General features: G+C 47.4%; 12 non-coding genes across 12 annotated transcripts; all 12 read left to right on the plus strand.

The window, feature by feature from the left end:
* Positions 1–502: 502 nt before the first annotated feature.
* On the plus strand, positions 503–574 carry TRNAP-UGG (transfer RNA proline (anticodon UGG)). The gene has a single exon. It is a non-coding gene; the product is annotated as a tRNA-Pro (tRNA).
* A 1,789-nt stretch (positions 575–2,363) lies between these two features.
* Positions 2,364–2,435, plus strand: TRNAP-UGG (transfer RNA proline (anticodon UGG)). Its single transcript has one exon. It is a non-coding gene; the product is annotated as a tRNA-Pro (tRNA).
* Positions 2,436–4,689: 2,254 nt separating this feature from the next.
* TRNAV-CAC (transfer RNA valine (anticodon CAC)) lies at positions 4,690–4,762 on the plus strand. The gene has a single exon. It is a non-coding gene; the product is annotated as a tRNA-Val (tRNA).
* Positions 4,763–6,565: 1,803 nt separating this feature from the next.
* On the plus strand, positions 6,566–6,638 carry TRNAV-CAC (transfer RNA valine (anticodon CAC)). The gene has a single exon. It is a non-coding gene; the product is annotated as a tRNA-Val (tRNA).
* Positions 6,639–7,953: 1,315 nt separating this feature from the next.
* Positions 7,954–8,025, plus strand: TRNAP-UGG (transfer RNA proline (anticodon UGG)). Its single transcript has one exon. It is a non-coding gene; the product is annotated as a tRNA-Pro (tRNA).
* A 420-nt stretch (positions 8,026–8,445) lies between these two features.
* Positions 8,446–8,520, plus strand: TRNAV-CAC (transfer RNA valine (anticodon CAC)). Its single transcript has one exon. It is a non-coding gene; the product is annotated as a tRNA-Val (tRNA).
* Positions 8,521–10,304: 1,784 nt separating this feature from the next.
* TRNAV-CAC (transfer RNA valine (anticodon CAC)) lies at positions 10,305–10,377 on the plus strand. The gene has a single exon. It is a non-coding gene; the product is annotated as a tRNA-Val (tRNA).
* A 1,311-nt stretch (positions 10,378–11,688) lies between these two features.
* On the plus strand, positions 11,689–11,760 carry TRNAP-UGG (transfer RNA proline (anticodon UGG)). The gene has a single exon. It is a non-coding gene; the product is annotated as a tRNA-Pro (tRNA).
* Positions 11,761–12,180: 420 nt separating this feature from the next.
* TRNAV-CAC (transfer RNA valine (anticodon CAC)) lies at positions 12,181–12,253 on the plus strand. Its single transcript has one exon. It is a non-coding gene; the product is annotated as a tRNA-Val (tRNA).
* Positions 12,254–13,568: 1,315 nt separating this feature from the next.
* TRNAP-UGG (transfer RNA proline (anticodon UGG)) lies at positions 13,569–13,640 on the plus strand. The gene has a single exon. It is a non-coding gene; the product is annotated as a tRNA-Pro (tRNA).
* Positions 13,641–14,060: 420 nt separating this feature from the next.
* On the plus strand, positions 14,061–14,135 carry TRNAV-CAC (transfer RNA valine (anticodon CAC)). The gene has a single exon. It is a non-coding gene; the product is annotated as a tRNA-Val (tRNA).
* A 1,784-nt stretch (positions 14,136–15,919) lies between these two features.
* Positions 15,920–15,992, plus strand: TRNAV-CAC (transfer RNA valine (anticodon CAC)). Its single transcript has one exon. It is a non-coding gene; the product is annotated as a tRNA-Val (tRNA).
* Positions 15,993–17,303: the final 1,311 nt, after the last annotated feature.

Here is a 17,303-nt window from a genome sequence, read left to right on the forward strand (position 1 = left end):
GGAGGGCTGCTTTTTGTTTTTACAGGCAAAAGGAAAGGCCCAGCCCTCAGAGCTTCTGCCAATGCAGATCCCAGCAGGTGCAAAATAAAGGCTCTCCCCCACCTTGCCAGCTGCAGATTGATCAGAAGACTGCTAGTCTAGTGTGTTGGGCCACTTTCTCTCTTCTGTGTATCGTCCCCTCTTATTACATAAACAGCATAAGAGGAATAAAGGAAGGAAGGAAGGAAGGAAGGAAGGAAGGAAGGAAGGAAGGAAGGAAGGAAGGAAGGAACAGTGTATCGCAAGCACCTTCCACCCTGATGTCAATGGGCCACCAACCTTCGGGATGAGGAGGAGACCTGTGAAGACAGTCAGAGCGTGCCGACTGGGGCATTCATTTGGCTCATACACCGACAAGGCTTTCAGCGGCAGGAACAAACTTCAGGAATAGGCATTCTTGGCCTCGAATCCTAAGGGGGGTGCAAACGCTGAGGACAATTCCGTCAAATGCTCAAAGGACCGTGGCTCGTTGGTCTAGGGGTATGATTCTCGCTTTGGGTGCGAGAGGTCCCGGGTTCAAATCCCGGACGAGCCCAATCAAGGTGGTTAACTTGAGCTCCTATTTTTTGTTTTTTCAATGTTATTTTCATTGGACAGACTCTCTGGTTTTCTCGGTAAGCAGTAGTCGATGAACAATTCACTTCCTGAACCTCTTTGCGTGCCATGTCCTTGCGACAAGCACTTTGTGTTCTCTGTTAGCTCTCAGTAACATTCCTTGATTTGCTTGTGAGTTTTGGCCGTCCGATCTCAAAGTGGAAATATGTCCTTCCCTCTGTACGCTGCATAGGCCCTCAGCTGGCATACTTGTATATGTGCGCATGCTTGATAGGACGTATGTTTTAGGCTGGATTGTGTGAGCTTCAGGCGCAAGGCATTTGATTAGTCTTTAAGCAGGTCCACTTGCACTGCCCTTTGCACCTGTTCTCCCAGTCCCTACAAAGGTGAGCAAGCAGCTGTTTCTGTAGTGTAGTGGTTATAAAGGTCCCCGGTTCGAGACCGGGCAGAAACACTCTCTGCTGGCATTTTACACAAAATAGTTTTTTTCCCCTTTTGTCACACACAAATGTAAAGTATGAACTTATTTGCGTTCCCATGGAAATAGCATATGCTCTCAAGAGCTTGAGAAATACACTGGGAAGGCAAGCATCCTCACATGTATTCTGTATATGGGGCCAATAAAAAAATGCACGCGCTTGCATTTTGTGTATGTAATGTTGCAGAGCACAGAGAGGATTTATTTTCCCTACTGCTGGGTATTTGGGTCTCTGGGATCACAGTTGGGTCCGCTCCGTCCTCTGAAATGGTCCATATTAGTTACATAGGTTAGTGTACCAAAGAAATAATACATTTTCATATACAGCTTCTTCATTTCTGTGTTCTGAGGGATTACCAGTTGTAAGAAATGCACTTGCCGGTACAGTGATTCCCTGGCTTTCTCTGGCCCGAGAAAGCTTTTCCTCTGAAGTGGGAACAGAAGTTGGACTGCTTCTGCTGAACTTCCTGAAAGCAGAGCTGGCGGGAGGAGGGACTTTTTGAGTGCTGGGAAAATTTGAGCTGGAAATTTGCATCGGCTGGACAGAGATTGCTTGGAGCAGCCAAAATATAATAACGGCCATGGCGCTCAAGTAAAGCAGAAAGCTTTTAGTATACACCTTTTGCACTCTTGTCAACGAAGCTGGGCTCTGTGAATGCTCACCCTACGCAAGAAAAGAGAACAGACTTTGCTGGTGACCTAAATATATCTCGCCTGATCGAGCACGATCGAGCTCTGAGTGAGCAGCTGTGCAATGGTCATCTTTACCAAAGGGGAGATGCTGCTTTTTCCAGTGTCACGCCCATGCTCTCAGGGCTGGAGGGAGGAGGGCTGCTTTTTGTTTTTACAGGCAAAAGGAAAGGCCCAGCCCTCAGAGCTTCTGCCAATGCAGATCCCAGCAGGTGCAAAATAAAGGCTCTCCCCCACCTTGCCAGCTGCAGATTGATCAGAAGACTGCTAGTCTAGTGTGTTGGGCCACTTTCTCTCTTCTGTGTATCGTCCCCTCTTATTACATAAACAGCATAAGAGGAATAAAGGAAGGAAGGAAGGAAGGAAGGAACAGTGTATCGCAAGCACCTTCCACCCTGATGTCAATGGGCCACCAACCTTCGGGATGAGGAGGAGACCTGTGAAGACAGTCAGAGCGTGCCGACTGGGGCATTCATTTGGCTCATACACCGACAAGGCTTTCAGCGGCAGGAACAAACTTCAGGAATAGGCATTCTTGGCCTCGAATCCTAAGGGGGGTGCAAACGCTGAGGACAATTCCGTCAAATGCTCAAAGGACCGTGGCTCGTTGGTCTAGGGGTATGATTCTCGCTTTGGGTGCGAGAGGTCCCGGGTTCAAATCCCGGACGAGCCCAATCAAGGTGGTTAACTTGAGCTCCTTTTTTTTGTTTTTTCAATGTTATTTTCATTGGACAGACTCTCTGGTTTTCTCGGTAAGCAGTAGTCGATGAACAATTCACTTCCTGAACCTCTTTGCGTGCCATGTCCTTGCGACAAGCACTTTGTGTTCTCTGTTAGCTCTCAGTAACATTCCTTGATTTGCTTGTGAGTTTTGGCCGTCCGATCTCAAAGTGGAAATATGTCCTTCCCTCTGTACGCTGCATAGGCCCTCAGCTGGCATACTTGTATATGTGCGCATGCTTGATAGGACGTATGTTTTAGGCTGGATTGTGTGAGCTTCAGGCGCAAGGCATTTGATTAGTCTTTAAGCAGGTCCACTTGCACTGCCCTTTGCACCTGTTCTCCCAGTCCCTACAAAGGTGAGCAAGCAGCTGTTTCTGTAGTGTAGTGGTTATAAAGGTCCCCGGTTCGAGACCGGGCAGAAACACTCTCTGCTGGCATTTTACACAAAATAGTTTTTTTCCCCTTTTGTCACACACAAATGTAAAGTATGAACTTATTTGCGTTCCCATGGAAATAGCATATGCTCTCAAGAGCTTGAGAAATACACTGGGAAGGCAAGCATCCTCACATGTATTCTGTATATGGGGCCAATAAAAAAATGCACGCGCTTGCATTTTGTGTATGTAATGTTGCAGAGCACAGAGAGGATTTATTTTCCCTACTGCTGGGTATTTGGGTCTCTGGGATCACAGTTGGGTCCGCTCCGTCCTCTGAAATGGTCCATATTAGTTACATAGGTTAGTGTACCAAAGAAATAATACATTTTCATATACAGCTTCTTCATTTCTGTGTTCTGAGGGATTACCAGTTGTAAGAAATGCACTTGCCGGTACAGTGATTCCCTGGCTTTCTCTGGCCCGAGAAAGCTTTTCCTCTGAAGTGGGAACAGAAGTTGGACTGCTTCTGCTGAACTTCCTGAAAGCAGAGCTGGCGGGAGGAGGGACTTTTTGAGTGCTGGGAAAATTTGAGCTGGAAATTTGCATCGGCTGGACAGAGATTGCTTGGAGCAGCCAAAATATAATAACGGCCATGGCGCTCAAGTAAAGCAGAAAGCTTTTAGTATACACCTTTTGCACTCTTGTCAACGAAGCTGGGCTCTGTGAATGCTCACCCTACGCAAGAAAAGAGAACAGACTTTGCTGGTGACCTAAATATATCTCGCCTGATCGAGCACGATCGAGCTCTGAGTGAGCAGCTGTGCAATGGTCATCTTTACCAAAGGGGAGATGCTGCTTTTTCCAGTGTCACGCCCATGCTCTCAGGGCTGGAGGGAGGAGGGCTGCTTTTTGTTTTTACAGGCAAAAGGAAAGGCCCAGCCCTCAGAGCTTCTGCCAATGCAGATCCCAGCAGGTGCAAAATAAAGGCTCTCCCCCACCTTGCCAGCTGCAGATTGATCAGAAGACTGCTAGTCTAGTGTGTTGGGCCACTTTCTCTCTTCTGTGTATCGTCCCCTCTTATTACATAAACAGCATAAGAGGAATAAAGGAAGGAAGGAAGGAAGGAACAGTGTATCGCAAGCACCTTCCACCCTGATGTCAATGGGCCACCAACCTTCGGGATGAGGAGGAGACCTGTGAAGACAGTCAGAGCGTGCCGACTGGGGCATTCATTTGGCTCATACACCGACAAGGCTTTCAGCGGCAGGAACAAACTTCAGGAATAGGCATTCTTGGCCTCGAATCCTAAGGGGGGTGCAAACGCTGAGGACAATTCCGTCAAATGCTCAAAGGACCGTGGCTCGTTGGTCTAGGGGTATGATTCTCGCTTTGGGTGCGAGAGGTCCCAATCAAGGTGGTTAACTTGAGCTCCTATTTTTTGTTTTTTCAATGTTATTTTCATTGGACAGACTCTCTGGTTTTCTCGGTAAGCAGTAGTCGATGAACAATTCACTTCCTGAACCTCTTTGCGTGCCATGTCCTTGCGACAAGCACTTTGTGTTCTCTGTTAGCTCTCAGTAACATTCCTTGATTTGCTTGTGAGTTTTGGCCGTCCGATCTCAAAGTGGAAATATGTCCTTCCCTCTGTACGCTGCATAGGCCCTCAGCTGGCATACTTGTATATGTGCGCATGCTTGATAGGACGTATGTTTTAGGCTGGATTGTGTGAGCTTCAGGCGCAAGGCATTTGATTAGTCTTTAAGCAGGTCCACTTGCACTGCCCTTTGCACCTGTTCTCCCAGTCCCTACAAAGGTGAGTAAGCAGCTGTTTCTGTAGTGTAGTGGTTATCACGTTCGCCTCACATGCGAAAGGTCCCCGGTTCGAGACCGGGCAGAAACACTCTCTGCTGGCATTTTACACAAAATAGTTTTTTTCCCCTTTTGTCACACACAAATGTAAAGTATGAACTTATTTGCGTTCCCATGGAAATAGCATATGCTCTCAAGAGCTTGAGAAATACACTGGGAAGGCAAGCATCCTCACATGTATTCTGTATATGGGGCCAATAAAAAAATGCACGCGCTTGCATTTTGTGTATGTAATGTTGCAGAGCACAGAGAGGATTTATTTTCCCTACTGCTGGGTATTTGGGTCTCTGGGATCACAGTTGGGTCCGCTCCGTCCTCTGAAATGGTCCATATTAGTTACATAGGTTAGTGTACCAAAGAAATAATACATTTTCATATACAGCTTCTTCATTTCTGTGTTCTGAGGGATTACCAGTTGTAAGAAATGCACTTGCCGGTACAGTGATTCCCTGGCTTTCTCTGGCCCGAGAAAGCTTTTCCTCTGAAGTGGGAACAGAAGTTGGACTGCTTCTGCTGAACTTCCTGAAAGCAGAGCTGGCGGGAGGAGGGACTTTTTGAGTGCTGGGAAAATTTGAGCTGGAAATTTGCATCGGCTGGACAGAGATTGCTTGGAGCAGCCAAAATATAATAACGGCCATGGCGCTCAAGTAAAGCAGAAAGCTTTTAGTATACACCTTTTGCACTCTTGTCAACGAAGCTGGGCTCTGTGAATGCTCACCCTACGCAAGAAAAGAGAACAGACTTTGCTGGTGACCTAAATATATCTTGCCTGATCGAGCACGATCGAGCTCTGAGTGAGCAGCTGTGCAATGGTCATCTTTACCAAAGGGGAGATGCTGCTTTTTCCAGTGTCACGCCCATGCTCTCAGGGCTGGAGGGAGGAGGGCTGCTTTTTGTTTTTACAGGCAAAAGGAAAGGCCCAGCCCTCAGAGCTTCTGCCAATGCAGATCCCAGCAGGTGCAAAATAAAGGCTCTCCCCCACCTTGCCAGCTGCAGATTGATCAGAAGACTGCTAGTCTAGTGTGTTGGGCCACTTTCTCTCTTCTGTGTATCGTCCCCTCTTATTACATAAACAGCATAAGAGGAATAAAGGAAGGAAGGAAGGAAGGAACAGTGTATCGCAAGCACCTTCCACCCTGATGTCAATGGGCCACCAACCTTCGGGATGAGGAGGAGACCTGTGAAGACAGTCAGAGCGTGCCGACTGGGGCATTCATTTGGCTCATACACCGACAAGGCTTTCAGCGGCAGGAACAAACTTCAGGAATAGGCATTCTTGGCCTCGAATCCTAAGGGGGGTGCAAACGCTGAGGACAATTCCGTCAAATGCTCAAAGGACCGTGGCTCGTTGGTCTAGGGGTATGATTCTCGCTTTGGGTGCGAGAGGTCCCGGGTTCAAATCCCGGACTAGCCCAATCAAGGTGGTTAACTTGAGCTCCTTTTTTTTGTTTTTTCAATGTTATTTTCATTGGACAGACTCTCTGGTTTTCTCGGTAAGCAGTAGTCGATGAACAATTCACTTCCTGAACCTCTTTGCGTGCCATGTCCTTGCGACAAGCACTTTGTGTTCTCTGTTAGCTCTCAGTAACATTCCTTGATTTGCTTGTGAGTTTTGGCCGTCCGATCTCAAAGTGGAAATATGTCCTTCCCTCTGTACGCTGCATAGGCCCTCAGCTGGCATACTTGTATATGTGCGCATGCTTGATAGGACGTATGTTTTAGGCTGGATTGTGTGAGCTTCAGGCGCAAGGCATTTGATTAGTCTTTAAGCAGGTCCACTTGCACTGCCCTTTGCACCTGTTCTCCCAGTCCCTACAAAGGTGAGCAAGCAGCTGTTTCTGTAGTGTAGTGGTTATCACGTTCGCCTCACACGCGAAAGGTCCCCGGTTCGAGACCGGGCAGAAACACTCTCTGCTGGCATTTTACACAAAATAGTTTTTTTCCCCTTTTGTCACACACAAATGTAAAGTATGAACTTATTTGCGTTCCCATGGAAATAGCATATGCTCTCAAGAGCTTGAGAAATACACTGGGAAGGCAAGCATCCTCACATGTATTCTTTATATGGGGCCAATAAAAAAATGCACGCGCTTGCATTTTGTGTATGTAATGTTGCAGAGCACAGAGAGGATTTATTTTCCCTACTGCTGGGTATTTGGGTCTCTGGGATCACAGTTGGGTCCGCTCCGTCCTCTGAAATGGTCCATATTAGTTACATAGGTTAGTGTACCAAAGAAATAATACATTTTCATATACAGCTTCTTCATTTCTGTGTTCTGAGGGATTACCAGTTGTAAGAAATGCACTTGCCGGTACAGTGATTCCCTGGCTTTCTCTGGCCCGAGAAAGCTTTTCCTCTGAAGTGGGAACAGAAGTTGGACTGCTTCTGCTGAACTTCCTGAAAGCAGAGCTGGCGGGAGGAGGGACTTTTTGAGTGCTGGGAAAATTTGAGCTGGAAATTTGCATCGGCTGGACAGAGATTGCTTGGAGCAGCCAAAATATAATAACGGCCATGGCGCTCAAGTAAAGCAGAAAGCTTTTAGTATACACCTTTTGCACTCTTGTCAACGAAGCTGGGCTCTGTGAATGCTCACCCTACGCAAGAAAAGAGAACAGACTTTGCTGGTGACCTAAATATATCTCGCCTGATCGAGCACGATCGAGCTCTGAGTGAGCAGCTGTGCAATGGTCATCTTTACCAAAGGGGAGATGCTGCTTTTTCCAGTGTCACGCCCATGCTCTCAGGGCTGGAGGGAGGAGGGCTGCTTTTTGTTTTTACAGGCAAAAGGAAAGGCCCAGCCCTCAGAGCTTCTGCCAATGCAGATCCCAGCAGGTGCAAAATAAAGGCTCTCCCCCACCTTGCCAGCTGCAGATTGATCAGAAGACTGCTAGTCTAGTGTGTTGGGCCACTTTCTCTCTTCTGTGTATCGTCCCCTCTTATTACATAAACAGCATAAGAGGAATAAAGGAAGGAAGGAAGGAAGGAAGGAACAGTGTATCGCAAGCACCTTCCACCCTGATGTCAATGGGCCACCAACCTTCGGGATGAGGAGGAGACCTGTGAAGACAGTCAGAGCGTGCCGACTGGGGCATTCATTTGGCTCATACACCGACAAGGCTTTCAGCGGCAGGAACAAACTTCAGGAATAGGCATTCTTGGCCTCGAATCCTAAGGGGGGTGCAAACGCTGAGGACAATTCCGTCAAATGCTCAAAGGACCGTGGCTCGTTGGTCTAGGGGTATGATTCTCGCTTTGGGTGCGAGAGGTCCCGGGTTCAAATCCCGGACGAGCCCAATCAAGGTGGTTAACTTGAGCTCCTTTTTTTTGTTTTTTCAATGTTATTTTCATTGGACAGACTCTCTGGTTTTCTCGGTAAGCAGTAGTCGATGAACAATTCACTTCCTGAACCTCTTTGCGTGCCATGTCCTTGCGACAAGCACTTTGTGTTCTCTGTTAGCTCTCAGTAACATTCCTTGATTTGCTTGTGAGTTTTGGCCGTCCGATCTCAAAGTGGAAATATGTCCTTCCCTCTGTACGCTGCATAGGCCCTCAGCTGGCATACTTGTATATGTGCGCATGCTTGATAGGACGTATGTTTTAGGCTGGATTGTGTGAGCTTCAGGCGTAAGGCATTTGATTAGTCTTTAAGCAGGTCCACTTGCACTGCCCTTTGCACCTGTTCTCCCAGTCCCTACAAAGGTGAGCAAGCAGCTGTTTCTGTAGTGTAGTGGTTATCACGTTCGCCTCACACGCGAAAGGTCCCCCCGGTTCGAGACCGGGCAGAAACACTCTCTGCTGGCATTTTACACAAAATAGTTTTTTTCCCCTTTTGTCACACACAAATGTAAAGTATGAACTTATTTGCGTTCCCATGGAAATAGCATATGCTCTCAAGAGCTTGAGAAATACACTGGGAAGGCAAGCATCCTCACATGTATTCTGTATATGGGGCCAATAAAAAAATGCACGCGCTTGCATTTTGTGTATGTCATGTTGCAGAGCACAGAGAGGATTTATTTTCCCTACTGCTGGGTATTTGGGTCTCTGGGATCACAGTTGGGTCCGCTCCGTCCTCTGAAATGGTCCATATTAGTTACATAGGTTAGTGTACCAAAGAAATAATACATTTTCATATACAGCTTCTTCATTTCTGTGTTCTGAGGGATTACCAGTTGTAAGAAATGCACTTGCCGGTACAGTGATTCCCTGGCTTTCTCTGGCCCGAGAAAGCTTTTCCTCTGAAGTGGGAACAGAAGTTGGACTGCTTCTGCTGAACTTCCTGAAAGCAGAGCTGGCGGGAGGAGGGACTTTTTGAGTGCTGGGAAAATTTGAGCTGGAAATTTGCATCGGCTGGACAGAGATTGCTTGGAGCAGCCAAAATATAATAACGGCCATGGCGCTCAAGTAAAGCAGAAAGCTTTTAGTATACACCTTTTGCACTCTTGTCAACGAAGCTGGGCTCTGTGAATGCTCACCCTACGCAAGAAAAGAGAACAGACTTTGCTGGTGACCTAAATATATCTCGCCTGATCGAGCACGATCGAGCTCTGAGTGAGCAGCTGTGCAATGGTCATCTTTACCAAAGGGGAGATGCTGCTTTTTCCAGTGTCACGCCCATGCTCTCAGGGCTGGAGGGAGGAGGGCTGCTTTTTGTTTTTACAGGCAAAAGGAAAGGCCCAGCCCTCAGAGCTTCTGCCAATGCAGATCCCAGCAGGTGCAAAATAAAGGCTCTCCCCCACCTTGCCAGCTGCAGATTGATCAGAAGACTGCTAGTCTAGTGTGTTGGGCCACTTTCTCTCTTCTGTGTATCGTCCCCTCTTATTACATAAACAGCATAAGAGGAATAAAGGAAGGAAGGAAGGAAGGAAGGAACAGTGTATCGCAAGCACCTTCCACCCTGATGTCAATGGGCCACCAACCTTCGGGATGAGGAGGAGACCTGTGAAGACAGTCAGAGCGTGCCGACTGGGGCATTCATTTGGCTCATACACCGACAAGGCTTTCAGCGGCAGGAACAAACTTCAGGAATAGGCATTCTTGGCCTCGAATCCTAAGGGGGGTGCAAACGCTGAGGACAATTCCGTCAAATGCTCAAAGGACCGTGGCTCGTTGGTCTAGGGGTATGATTCTCGCTTTGGGTGCGAGAGGTCCCAATCAAGGTGGTTAACTTGAGCTCCTATTTTTTGTTTTTTCAATGTTATTTTCATTGGACAGACTCTCTGGTTTTCTCGGTAAGCAGTAGTCGATGAACAATTCACTTCCTGAACCTCTTTGCGTGCCATGTCCTTGCGACAAGCACTTTGTGTTCTCTGTTAGCTCTCAGTAACATTCCTTGATTTGCTTGTGAGTTTTGGCCGTCCGATCTCAAAGTGGAAATATGTCCTTCCCTCTGTACGCTGCATAGGCCCTCAGCTGGCATACTTGTATATGTGCGCATGCTTGATAGGACGTATGTTTTAGGCTGGATTGTGTGAGCTTCAGGCGCAAGGCATTTGATTAGTCTTTAAGCAGGTCCACTTGCACTGCCCTTTGCACCTGTTCTCCCAGTCCCTACAAAGGTGAGTAAGCAGCTGTTTCTGTAGTGTAGTGGTTATCACGTTCGCCTCACACGCGAAAGGTCCCCGGTTCGAGACCGGGCAGAAACACTCTCTGCTGGCATTTTACACAAAATAGTTTTTTTCCCCTTTTGTCACACACAAATGTAAAGTATGAACTTATTTGCGTTCCCATGGAAATAGCATATGCTCTCAAGAGCTTCAGAAATACACTGGGAAGGCAAGCATCCTCACATGTATTCTGTATATGGGGCCAATAAAAAAATGCACGCGCTTGCATTTTGTGTATGTAATGTTGCAGAGCACAGAGAGGATTTATTTTCCCTACTGCTGGGTATTTGGGTCTCTGGGATCACAGTTGGGTCCGCTCCGTCCTCTGAAATGGTCCATATTAGTTACATAGGTTAGTGTACCAAAGAAATAATACATTTTCATATACAGCTTCTTCATTTCTGTGTTCTGAGGGATTACCAGTTGTAAGAAATGCACTTGCCGGTACAGTGATTCCCTGGCTTTCTCTGGCCCGAGAAAGCTTTTCCTCTGAAGTGGGAACAGAAGTTGGACTGCTTCTGCTGAACTTCCTGAAAGCAGAGCTGGCGGGAGGAGGGACTTTTTGAGTGCTGGGAAAATTTGAGCTGGAAATTTGCATCGGCTGGACAGAGATTGCTTGGAGCAGCCAAAATATAATAACGGCCATGGCGCTCAAGTAAAGCAGAAAGCTTTTAGTATACACCTTTTGCACTCTTGTCAACGAAGCTGGGCTCTGTGAATGCTCACCCTACGCAAGAAAAGAGAACAGACTTTGCTGGTGACCTAAATATATCTTGCCTGATCGAGCACGATCGAGCTCTGAGTGAGCAGCTGTGCAATGGTCATCTTTACCAAAGGGGAGATGCTGCTTTTTCCAGTGTCACGCCCATGCTCTCAGGGCTGGAGGGAGGAGGGCTGCTTTTTGTTTTTACAGGCAAAAGGAAAGGCCCAGCCCTCAGAGCTTCTGCCAATGCAGATCCCAGCAGGTGCAAAATAAAGGCTCTCCCCCACCTTGCCAGCTGCAGATTGATCAGAAGACTGCTAGTCTAGTGTGTTGGGCCACTTTCTCTCTTCTGTGTATCGTCCCCTCTTATTACATAAACAGCATAAGAGGAATAAAGGAAGGAAGGAAGGAAGGAACAGTGTATCGCAAGCACCTTCCACCCTGATGTCAATGGGCCACCAACCTTCGGGATGAGGAGGAGACCTGTGAAGACAGTCAGAGCGTGCCGACTGGGGCATTCATTTGGCTCATACACCGACAAGGCTTTCAGCGGCAGGAACAAACTTCAGGAATAGGCATTCTTGGCCTCGAATCCTAAGGGGGGTGCAAACGCTGAGGACAATTCCGTCAAATGCTCAAAGGACCGTGGCTCGTTGGTCTAGGGGTATGATTCTCGCTTTGGGTGCGAGAGGTCCCGGGTTCAAATCCCGGACGAGCCCAATCAAGGTGGTTAACTTGAGCTCCTTTTTTTTGTTTTTTCAATGTTATTTTCATTGGACAGACTCTCTGGTTTTCTCGGTAAGCAGTAGTCGATGAACAATTCACTTCCTGAACCTCTTTGCGTGCCATGTCCTTGCGACAAGCACTTTGTGTTCTCTGTTAGCTCTCAGTAACATTCCTTGATTTGCTTGTGAGTTTTGGCCTTCCGATCTCAAAGTGGAAATATGTCCTTCCCTCTGTACGCTGCATAGGCCCTCAGCTGGCATACTTGTATATGTGCGCATGCTTGATAGGACGTATGTTTTAGGCTGGATTGTGTGAGCTTCAGGCGCAAGGCATTTGATTAGTCTTTAAGCAGGTCCACTTGCACTGCCCTTTGCACCTGTTCTCCCAGTCCCTACAAAGGTGAGCAAGCAGCTGTTTCTGTAGTGTAGTGGTTATCACGTTCGCCTCACACGCGAAAGGTCCCCGGTTCGAGACCGGGCAGAAACACTCTCTGCTGGCATTTTACACAAAATAGTTTTTTTCCCCTTTTGTCACACACAAATGTAAAGTATGAACTTATTTGCGTTCCCATGGAAATAGCATATGCTCTCAAGAGCTTCAGAAATACACTGGGAAGGCAAGCATCCTCACATGTATTCTGTATATGGGGCCAATAAAAAAATGCACGCGCTTGCATTTTGTGTATGTAATGTTGCAGAGCACAGAGAGGATTTATTTTCCCTACTGCTGGGTATTTGGGTCTCTGGGATCACAGTTGGGTCCGCTCCGTCCTCTGAAATGGTCCATATTAGTTACATAGGTTAGTGTACCAAAGAAATAATACATTTTCATATACAGCTTCTTCATTTCTGTGTTCTGAGGGATTACCAGTTGTAAGAAATGCACTTGCCGGTACAGTGATTCCCTGGCTTTCTCTGGCCCGAGAAAGCTTTTCCTCTGAAGTGGGAACAGAAGTTGGACTGCTTCTGCTGAACTTCCTGAAAGCAGAGCTGGCGGGAGGAGGGACTTTTTGAGTGCTGGGAAAATTTGAGCTGGAAATTTGCATCGGCTGGACAGAGATTGCTTGGAGCAGCCAAAATATAATAACGGCCATGGCGCTCAAGTAAAGCAGAAAGCTTTTAGTATACACCTTTTGCACTCTTGTCAACGAAGCTGGGCTCTGTGAATGCTCACCCTACGCAAGAAAAGAGAACAGACTTTGCTGGTGACCTAAATATATCTCGCCTGATCGAGCACGATCGAGCTCTGAGTGAGCAGCTGTGCAATGGTCATCTTTACCAAAGGGGAGATGCTGCTTTTTCCAGTGTCACGCCCATGCTCTCAGGGCTGGAGGGAGGAGGGCTGCTTTTTGTTTTTACAGGCAAAAGGAAAGGCCCAGCCCTCAGAGCTTCTGCCAATGCAGATCCCAGCAGGTGCAAAATAAAGGCTCTCCCCCACCTTGCCAGCTGCAGATTGATCAGAAGACTGCTAGTCTAGTGTGTTGGGCCACTTTCTCTCTTCTGTGTATCGTCCCCTCTTATTACATAAACAGCATAAGAGGAATAAAGGAAGGAAGGAAGGAAGGAAGGAACAGTGTATCGCAAGCACCTTCCACCCTGATGTCAATGGGCCACCAACCTTCGGGATGAGGAGGAGACCTGTGAAGACAGTCAGAGCGTGCCGACTGGGGCATTCATTTGGCTCATACACCGACAAGGCTTTCAGCGGCAGGAACAAACTTCAGGAATAGGCATTCTTGGCCTCGAATCCTAAGGGGGGTGCAAACGCTGAGGACAATTCCGTCAAATGCTCAAAGGACCGTGGCTCGTTGGTCTAGGGGTATGATTCTCGCTTTGGGTGCGAGAGGTCCCGGGTTCAAATCCCGGACGAGCCCAATCAAGGTGGTTAACTTGAGCTCCTTTTTTTTGTTTTTTCAATGTTATTTTCATTGGACAGACTCTCTGGTTTTCTCGGTAAGCAGTAGTCGATGAACAATTCACTTCCTGAACCTCTTTGCGTGCCATGTCCTTGCGACAAGCACTTTGTGTTCTCTGTTAGCTCTCAGTAACATTCCTTGATTTGCTTGTGAGTTTTGGCCGTCCGATCTCAAAGTGGAAATATGTCCTTCCCTCTGTACGCTGCATAGGCCCTCAGCTGGCATACTTGTATATGTGCGCATGCTTGATAGGACGTATGTTTTAGGCTGGATTGTGTGAGCTTCAGGCGTAAGGCATTTGATTAGTCTTTAAGCAGGTCCACTTGCACTGCCCTTTGCACCTGTTCTCCCAGTCCCTACAAAGGTGAGCAAGCAGCTGTTTCTGTAGTGTAGTGGTTATCACGTTCGCCTCACACGCGAAAGGTCCCCCCGGTTCGAGACCGGGCAGAAACACTCTCTGCTGGCATTTTACACAAAATAGTTTTTTTCCCCTTTTGTCACACACAAATGTAAAGTATGAACTTATTTGCGTTCCCATGGAAATAGCATATGCTCTCAAGAGCTTGAGAAATACACTGGGAAGGCAAGCATCCTCACATGTATTCTGTATATGGGGCCAATAAAAAAATGCACGCGCTTGCATTTTGTGTATGTCATGTTGCAGAGCACAGAGAGGATTTATTTTCCCTACTGCTGGGTATTTGGGTCTCTGGGATCACAGTTGGGTCCGCTCCGTCCTCTGAAATGGTCCATATTAGTTACATAGGTTAGTGTACCAAAGAAATAATACATTTTCATATACAGCTTCTTCATTTCTGTGTTCTGAGGGATTACCAGTTGTAAGAAATGCACTTGCCGGTACAGTGATTCCCTGGCTTTCTCTGGCCCGAGAAAGCTTTTCCTCTGAAGTGGGAACAGAAGTTGGACTGCTTCTGCTGAACTTCCTGAAAGCAGAGCTGGCGGGAGGAGGGACTTTTTGAGTGCTGGGAAAATTTGAGCTGGAAATTTGCATCGGCTGGACAGAGATTGCTTGGAGCAGCCAAAATATAATAACGGCCATGGCGCTCAAGTAAAGCAGAAAGCTTTTAGTATACACCTTTTGCACTCTTGTCAACGAAGCTGGGCTCTGTGAATGCTCACCCTACGCAAGAAAAGAGAACAGACTTTGCTGGTGACCTAAATATATCTCGCCTGATCGAGCATGATCGAGCTCTGAGTGAGCAGCTGTGCAATGGTCATCTTTACCAAAGGGGAGATGCTGCTTTTTCCAGTGTCACGCCCATGCTCTCAGGGCTGGAGGGAGGAGGGCTGCTTTTTGTTTTTACAGGCAAAAGGAAAGGCCCAGCCCTCAGAGCTTCTGCCAATGCAGATCCCAGCAGGTGCAAAATAAAGGCTCTCCCCCACCTTGCCAGCTGCAGATTGATCAGAAGACTGCTAGTCTAGTGTGTTGGGCCACTTTCTCTCTTCTGTGTATCGTCCCCTCTTATTACATAAACAGCATAAGAGGAATAAAGGAAGGAAGGAAGGAAGGAAGGAACAGTGTATCGCAAGCACCTTCCACCCTGATGTCAATGGGCCACCAACCTTCGGGATGAGGAGGAGACCTGTGAAGACAGTCAGAGCGTGCCGACTGGGGCATTCATTTGGCTCATACACCGACAAGGCTTTCAGCGGCAGGAACAAACTTCAGGAATAGGCATTCTTGGCCTCGAATCCTAAGGGGGGTGCAAACGCTGAGGACAATTCCGTCAAATGCTCAAAGGACCGTGGCTCGTTGGTCTAGGGGTATGATTCTCGCTTTGGGTGCGAGAGGTCCCAATCAAGGTGGTTAACTTGAGCTCCTATTTTTTGTTTTTTCAATGTTATTTTCATTGGACAGACTCTCTGGTTTTCTCGGTAAGCAGTAGTCGATGAACAATTCACTTCCTGAACCTCTTTGCGTGCCATGTCCTTGCGACAAGCACTTTGTGTTCTCTGTTAGCTCTCAGTAACATTCCTTGATTTGCTTGTGAGTTTTGGCCGTCCGATCTCAAAGTGGAAATATGTCCTTCCCTCTGTACGCTGCATAGGCCCTCAGCTGGCATACTTGTATATGTGCGCATGCTTGATAGGACGTATGTTTTAGGCTGGATTGTGTGAGCTTCAGGCGCAAGGCATTTGATTAGTCTTTAAGCAGGTCCACTTGCACTGCCCTTTGCACCTGTTCTCCCAGTCCCTACAAAGGTGAGTAAGCAGCTGTTTCTGTAGTGTAGTGGTTATCACGTTCGCCTCACACGCGAAAGGTCCCCGGTTCGAGACCGGGCAGAAACACTCTCTGCTGGCATTTTACACAAAATAGTTTTTTTCCCCTTTTGTCACACACAAATGTAAAGTATGAACTTATTTGCGTTCCCATGGAAATAGCATATGCTCTCAAGAGCTTGAGAAATACACTGGGAAGGCAAGCATCTTCACATGTATTCTGTATATGGGGCCAATAAAAAAATGCACGCGCTTGCATTTTGTGTATGTAATGTTGCAGAGCACAGAGAGGATTTATTTTCCCTACTGCTGGGTATTTGGGTCTCTGGGATCACAGTTGGGTCCGCTCCGTCCTCTGAAATGGTCCATATTAGTTACATAGGTTAGTGTACCAAAGAAATAATACATTTTCATATACAGCTTCTTCATTTCTGTGTTCTGAGGGATTACCAGTTGTAAGAAATGCACTTGCCGGTACAGTGATTCCCTGGCTTTCTCTGGCCCGAGAAAGCTTTTCCTCTGAAGTGGGAACAGAAGTTGGACTGCTTCTGCTGAACTTCCTGAAAGCAGAGCTGGCGGGAGGAGGGACTTTTTGAGTGCTGGGAAAATTTGAGCTGGAAATTTGCATCGGCTGGACAGAGATTGCTTGGAGCAGCCAAAATATAATAACGGCCATGGCGCTCAAGTAAAGCAGAAAGCTTTTAGTATACACCTTTTGCACTCTTGTCAACGAAGCTGGGCTCTGTGAATGCTCACCCTACGCAAGAAAAGAGAACAGACTTTGCTGGTGACCTAAATATATCTTGCCTGATCGAGCACGATCGAGCTCTGAGTGAGCAGCTGTGCAATGGTCATCTTTACCAAAGGGGAGATGCTGCTTTTTCCAGTGTCACGCCCATGCTCTCAGGGCTGGAGGGAGGAGGGCTGCTTTTTGTTTTTACAGGCAAAAGGAAAGGCCCAGCCCTCAGAGCTTCTGCCAATGCAGATCCCAGCAGGTGCAAAATAAAGGCTCTCCCCCACCTTGCCAGCTGCAGATTGATCAGAAGACTGCTAGTCTAGTGTGTTGGGCCACTTTCTCTCTTCTGTGTATCGTCCCCTCTTATTACATAAACAGCATAAGAGGAATAAAGGAAGGAAGGAAGGAAGGAAGGAACAGTGTATCGCAAGCACCTTCCACCCTGATGTCAATGGGCCACCAACCTTCGGGATGAGGAGGAGACCTGTGAAGACAGTCAGAGCGTGCCGACTGGGGCATTCATTTGGCTCATACACCGACAAGGCTTTCAGCGGCAGGAACAAACTTCAGGAATAGGCATTCTTGGCCTCGAATCCTAAGGGGGGTGCAAACGCTGAGGACAATTCTGTCAAATGCTCAAAGGA

The sequence above is a fragment of the Ambystoma mexicanum genome, chromosome 2q (assembly GCF_040938575.1).
Source record: "Ambystoma mexicanum isolate Mex_15411 chromosome 2q, UKY_AmexF1_1, whole genome shotgun sequence".
In the NCBI taxonomy this organism is placed as follows: Eukaryota; Metazoa; Chordata; class Amphibia; order Caudata; family Ambystomatidae; genus Ambystoma; species Ambystoma mexicanum.